The 6,168-nt window shown below is 40.1% G+C and overlaps 1 pseudogene; it reads left to right on the top strand.

Moving 5' to 3' along the window:
- The first annotated feature begins 1,240 nt into the window (after window positions 1-1,240).
- LOC143883033 (uncharacterized) overlaps window positions 1,241-6,168 on the top strand; it is a 45,440-nt pseudogene continuing 40,512 nt past the window's right edge.

The following is a 6,168-nucleotide window of genomic DNA, read 5'->3' as shown; positions in this document are numbered from 1 at the left end:
CAATCTATTCCTTGATCTATTGGTTATAAAATTGATCCGTGTTTTCCATCATGGATTTACATTATTATATTAGGGCTTTCTTCTTAGTCTGAGTTCCTTATCCAATTTAGGCAATTATCCTTACCTATCCATTATCTGGATTCTAATCAGATCATGGATTTCTCACCACCATCATTATAGTCATGATCTATTATCCATGGACCTCATCCTATGATTGATTCTGATCCGATTGTGTTCCACCTGTTGATTGAGAGTTTATCTAGCTGACATTTACTCGAGTGTGTGTACTTGCTGAGAGCCTTACTTTATCTTAACCCGTTGGAATACCCTTTATGATTAACTGTTTCAAAGCCTCTCTATATAGCTGTTATGCTGCAGAATTTTCTCCAAATTTGTTGACAAACTTTATGTTCTTATCCTACCATTTCTCCCTGCATAGTTGTTTTGCTGCCGAATTTTCTCCAAGTACCTTGAGTTTGGTCATTATCCTTTAGACGTGTTACAAACTCTATATGCTTATCTTACCATAGCTCCTTGCATAGATGTTATGCTGCCGTATTTTATCCATGGGAAAGATATGTTTGTGTCATCTCTTGTCTCCACTTGCATATGGCATTTTCATTTGATTACCCTATACTGAATTCTAGTGTTTGACAATTCCATGGCAGGGGTCTGACTTTGTTGGCTTCACTCATTTGTTGCACCTATTTCCTTTCACCTACCCCAGTTCAAATGGCTGAATCTGAAAATACTTTAGTAGAAATGATCGAAATGATGAAAGCAGTGCTCCAACATATGAATAGCATGGATGATGAAATAGCTCGTTTGAAAGCTGATAGACCCCCTACTTCTAAGGAACCTGTTCCATCGAACTCTCGACCAATGGAAGAATCTTTTAAAAGTTCGGCATTCATCAGAATGGAAAACTGGATAGTTAAACTTTTTGGTGAGATGATCATGTTAACTGAAGAAGTGAGAGAGATGAAAGTCCAGATGCAATACTTGTCCACCAAATGTGATTCGCTCCTAAGCAATTTGCCGATATGGATACTCTGACAGAAAAGACATCAGTTCAGAGTTTGATTCTCGAAAGATCTGTTGAGTTGCATAACAAGGAAAGACATTCTATTGTTTCTAAGGAGGTTAAGAATGTTGGACCCTATCATCAACCCCTTAAGAATTCAGTGGTAATGGAAGAAAAGATGGGTCAGCAACTGAAGAGAGAATTCACTCAGCTGCCATGTTCTCTTCTGTTATCATGAACAAGTGGATTAATGAAGGGAGTCTGACACTCCCAGATCCGAGGCCTTTTCCTAACCAACTCCCTAGAAGTTGGAAAAAGGATCAGTACTGTGAGTACCACAGAAGTATTGGTCATATAACAGATAAGTGTTTGACTTTGAAACACATGATCCAGGACAAGATAGAAGGAGACCCTTCGTTTCTTTCTGAACTCCATGCTTTTGTGAATCCTGCACCTGTAAGACCTATTCAACCCTTCAAAGGTCCCACCACCTCTGCTTATACCACCTCAGAGCTGAGAAATGAATCGAAAGGAAAAGGAAAGATGTCAGAATTTGAACATCTGAAGAATGTCAGGGCAGAGAACATGATGTCACCAACAGGTTTTCAAGGACAGTTTGGGCTAGTCCACAGAACTACATTGGACCACCTCTTCCGAGATTCCTATACGAGGGTCGAACTCCTTAGCCAGCTTTATCATGGAGGAAGGCATGCTACTCGTAAACTTCAGTGCAGAGTCCTTGTCCAAGTCTAAGTGTTGTGTTTCAAGTGATGTGTTCCAAGTGTCATGTTTTAAGATTTATTTTTTGTCAAGTGTATACCAATTCTTGTGTTGAAAGTTGGTGAGTCTTGTTAGTGTTAAAAAAATGTGTCAAGTCTGTCAGTCTTTCTCATTCAGAGTCAGTGTTTTGTTTTCTGTTAAATCTGATGTAGAGCCCACTGAGGCGCGTTGAAAATTATTGATGTACTTAGAAGCTTTCAATTCAATAAACATTTGGTTTCATATCTTTGATGTTTTAGGATTCACTCTTAGATCTGATGTTTAAACAAATTAAAAGACACCCTCCTCAGATGAGGATGCAGACGAAATTCCCTTCGAGATCTGAAAGATGATCAAACGAGAGGAAGAGCGTTGAGCATAGCCACTCGAAAAAGAAATCGAAGTTATTGATAGTGGTATCAAAATCTGAAATTCGGGAAAGATGGCTTGGTAAAATTGTATCCCCCGATGAGCGTGAAGAATTGATAAACCTATTTAGAAGGATTTGAGGTAGTCTTGCTTGATCCTATAAGGATAAACCGGGTGAATGCCCTAGTGTGGTGCAAAGCAAGACTCCATCGGCTTTAGACATCTAGTCGAAAAGCGGAAGTTCAAGAGAGTGAACATCAAAATCCAGTGGAGCTGATGAGAATATTGAGAGAAGACTTTCAGATAGTGATGTCATGGTTACAGGATTAAGCCCTAAAAGAATGCTTGTGATGTGTATTTTAGTATGATTCCGAGGTGGGACATTTCAAAAATGACGATATTCCTAATGTCTAATGGTAAAAGGAAAATGAAAGAGAACATCCAATAGAAAGAGAACATAAAAAAAGAAGAGAACGTCGAAAAGAAAGAAAAGTGTGAGAGAAAGAAAAAGGAGAAGGGAATGTGTCCCTGAGACAACTCCTTCAGAATGTCAAAGACCCAGATGATGGAATCAATGAGATGGACTGAACATGGGACCCGTCTTCAGCATTTGGAAGACTAATAAGAGTTATAGAATCTTGAGCATAAAGTCAAGATCTTCAAGATGAGAAGTTGAGTATTATGGTTAAAGTCTTGCCTAAGAATACTGCCAGACTCTTTGATAAAAATATTCAAAGCCGTTGAACCTTATTCTTCAAAAGCTTGTACAATAAAACACCAGGAGGCCATCCTTGGACGTTTGAGCCCTTATAGCCAAAATCCTGACATCTAAAAATCCGTTTGTGAACCTTTGAGACGAAAAGTAAAACCAAACAATTCTTTCAACCACATTATAAACTAGGGGCATTATGCACCCGAACTACGTCGGACCTAATCCCCAGCTCTTCAGGAGTACGTAAGCAACTTGATCAACTCAAGTTCGGTCAACCTTTGGGAAAAAGTTAAATTATTTCCTTTCAACATTTGAAGCTAAAAGCTAAACCATTCTTTGTTAAACCCTAAAGTGAATTACGCGGACCTGATCATCAATTTTTGGGGTACGTAGGCAATCCGGCAAGACTAGATTCGATCAAAATCATTTGAACCTAAGAGATATCCTACCCTTTTGAACCCAAGCCTACCTAGGAAGTCCTTATGGTAAAACGAGCAAAGGTTCAAGGCAAATAAAAGCAAAAATAGAAGAAAAACAAAAGAACGAGAGTCTGAAGACCCGCTAGGTTGAAAACCCAAAAGGACGGCCTAGGAAAAAGTGAAAGGCATGTACCTGCTAAGTCGACAACCAAAGGGGGTTGGCTTATGCTAAAGCAAGGGTAGCGGTCTGCCGGATTGAGAACCTGAAGAGGCAATCCAGTCAAGGGCAAAGACTTCCCAGGAAAATCGAGTTGCAGAGATATAAAAAGAGTTCCTTAGTCATGAAGGATTCCAAAGCTTGAGTAATACAAGTGATCCAGGAAAAAGTCAAGACAAGCGATCTGCAAGATCGAAACCCTGGAAGATAATAAGTCATGGCTTCTTGTGAAAGAGAGAAGTCAATGAGATGGAGAAACAGTCTTCAAATAGGGCAAGCTCCCGGAATCCAAGTGGTGTCGGCAGGGCTTACTTTGATACCTTTCTAAACTAGGAGCCTTAAGAATAAGCAATCCGAAGGGGGTAATAACCATGACAGAAATCCTGATGGAGAAAATTAGAGCTTCTTGACATAGTCTTCGAGATTACTCTAAAAGCGGCTAGCCTTACCATAAAACATATAACACATCAGATCTGAGAGTAATTCAATAAGTTAGTCGAGTTCTTAAAATAAATGGTGAGTCTCTTGAAAGTGAGTTAAGTCTATTGAAAAATCTGAATCCTCCTTGATCGAGTCCTCGAAAGTCATTTCCTCATTCATATCCATTTCTCTTTCGAAGTCCAAAGTTGTCTGGTACTGAAAAGAATGGGTGTATACCTTCTGAAATGAAAAAAAACAGAGTAGATCCTGGCTTACGAATCAAAGCAGGACAAGAAACATATTGTTCAGACCCACCAAAGACATTGAGCCTCAATCAGTGAGTAGTAAAAGAGGGAATTCTCAGACTCAGCCATTGTGGAGACTGTCCTATCACTGAACCAAAGAAAGAACTCATACAAACTCAGATTTTTCCTACTTATCCTGGTGTGGACCCCGATCCGAGAGGGGCGGGGGACGGCCCCCCACACTCATCTCAGGATCATCCACGAGAATGGAGAGCTCTACCAAGGAACTCTCGAAGAAGAATGCCTCTCACAGCATAAGTGGCGATACAAAGAGAGATACCTCTCGATTCGGGAACTAGCCCAGATTCGAGGCGTACCTTAAACAAAGAAGAGTCACCATCCAAGGAAGTGGGCCAAGGATCTCATACTATGCTCTGTTGCAACGGATAACCAGAGATTATAAAAAGAAGGTTCGTGCCTGGTTACGAATTTGGAAGGTCCGAAGAGCACCTGGTCCGCCCAACTGCAAGCACCTGGTCTCTTATGCCATTTATTATTGATTTTGAAGAGTTTTGGGCGAAAGTCATATGAAATGGGAACGAAGTTCTCCGAGAAGACGTCTATCTAATCATGCATGTCTCGGAGATGATTAATAAGCACACACAAAATAAATGAAAGTAGTGTCGCCTAAGAATAGCTAAGTTATGAGCGTCATACCTAATTGCTGTCTGAGTTCTGGTGTGAAAACACATGCATGCTACCGCTAAAGGTATAGGATCTGTACATGAAAGTAAGAAAACACAGCAAAACACACAACACAAATCAACTCTATATATGACTGGACAAGATGAATCCTAAAACTCTAATGTGACTTGACTCGGACCAAGATGGCCGTCCATCCCAGCTGCTCTACATATCCCGACCTCGGGAAGAATGGGAGTCAAGGTAGTTCGATCACCTATTCTAACTACGATGCCTAACCATCTAGAACCGCTATCCTAGACTCGATCCACTAGACTCGACTGATTTTTAAAGCTTTTTATACAATTGCTTAAGTTCAGGTGAATTGTAATTTTTAGGACTCTCTATATGCCCTAACTAATGCAAGTTGGTTAGCCTTAAGCTAATGCAGGTGGGCCCTACATCCTATGTGTAACTAGGTTGTGCATCCTAAAGAAAATCACGGGCTGACTATATGCTTCCTAGTCTAGCTATCGGTTCGACTAAATGTCTAACCGACCGATTCGAGGCCTCCTAACTCTAGGGACACTCACACGACAGGACACACCATATCAATACAAACAAGACAGACTCTTAACTCTAAAACACCCCAAACAATCTAACACAGACTCCTAACTGTAGGGGAAGATCTTTTTGAAAAGGTTTTAAAGAAGTTTTGTATTTTTGGAAGGTTTGAAATGTTTATTTTTAAAGGTTTGGCTGGACTTGGGATTAAGATCCCAAGCTGCACTACGTACCTCGTGAAAGAGGATCAAGCCAACGTAGTTCGGAACAGAATTCCTAACTACTCTCCTAAAGACTCAAAAATTTTGAGATTTTTGGTTTTTCATATGTTTTGAGTTTTTAAGATTTCTGAATGTTTTTGAGTTTTTGACACAAGAGGACAGATCCTATCATTATAAGGGTAGGATAGACTCCTAATATCCCGCAAAGGTTAGACAGCATCCTATGCTTTGCGGGGGAAAGGCAGAATCACGATTCTGCAAGGGTTGGACAGCATCCTATACCTTGCAAGAGTGGATAAAAATCACATTATTTAATGAGAGGTTGGAAAGAATCCTAACCCCTATGATAATAGGACTGACTCCTGAAAGATTGACTCTCTTACTAAAGACAGAATCCCTAGCTAAAGACTGACTCATTGTAAACACCCCCATTTTGCTCCGCTCTAATCAACAAAGAAATTAATGTTTTGCTATCGGTCTTTTTCAGTGTTTTCCATTCCCATGTCCGTCCCTTATGCTTTATCGATCTTTTCAATC

Source organism: Tasmannia lanceolata, unplaced genomic scaffold (assembly GCF_043159265.1).
Source record: "Tasmannia lanceolata isolate RefF3 unplaced genomic scaffold, GAP_Taslan_0.1 ptg000008l, whole genome shotgun sequence".
Lineage (NCBI taxonomy): Eukaryota > Viridiplantae > Streptophyta > Magnoliopsida > Canellales > Winteraceae > Tasmannia > Tasmannia lanceolata.
Note: the sequence above shows the minus strand (reverse complement) of the source record. Positions and strands in the feature narration are given on the sequence as shown.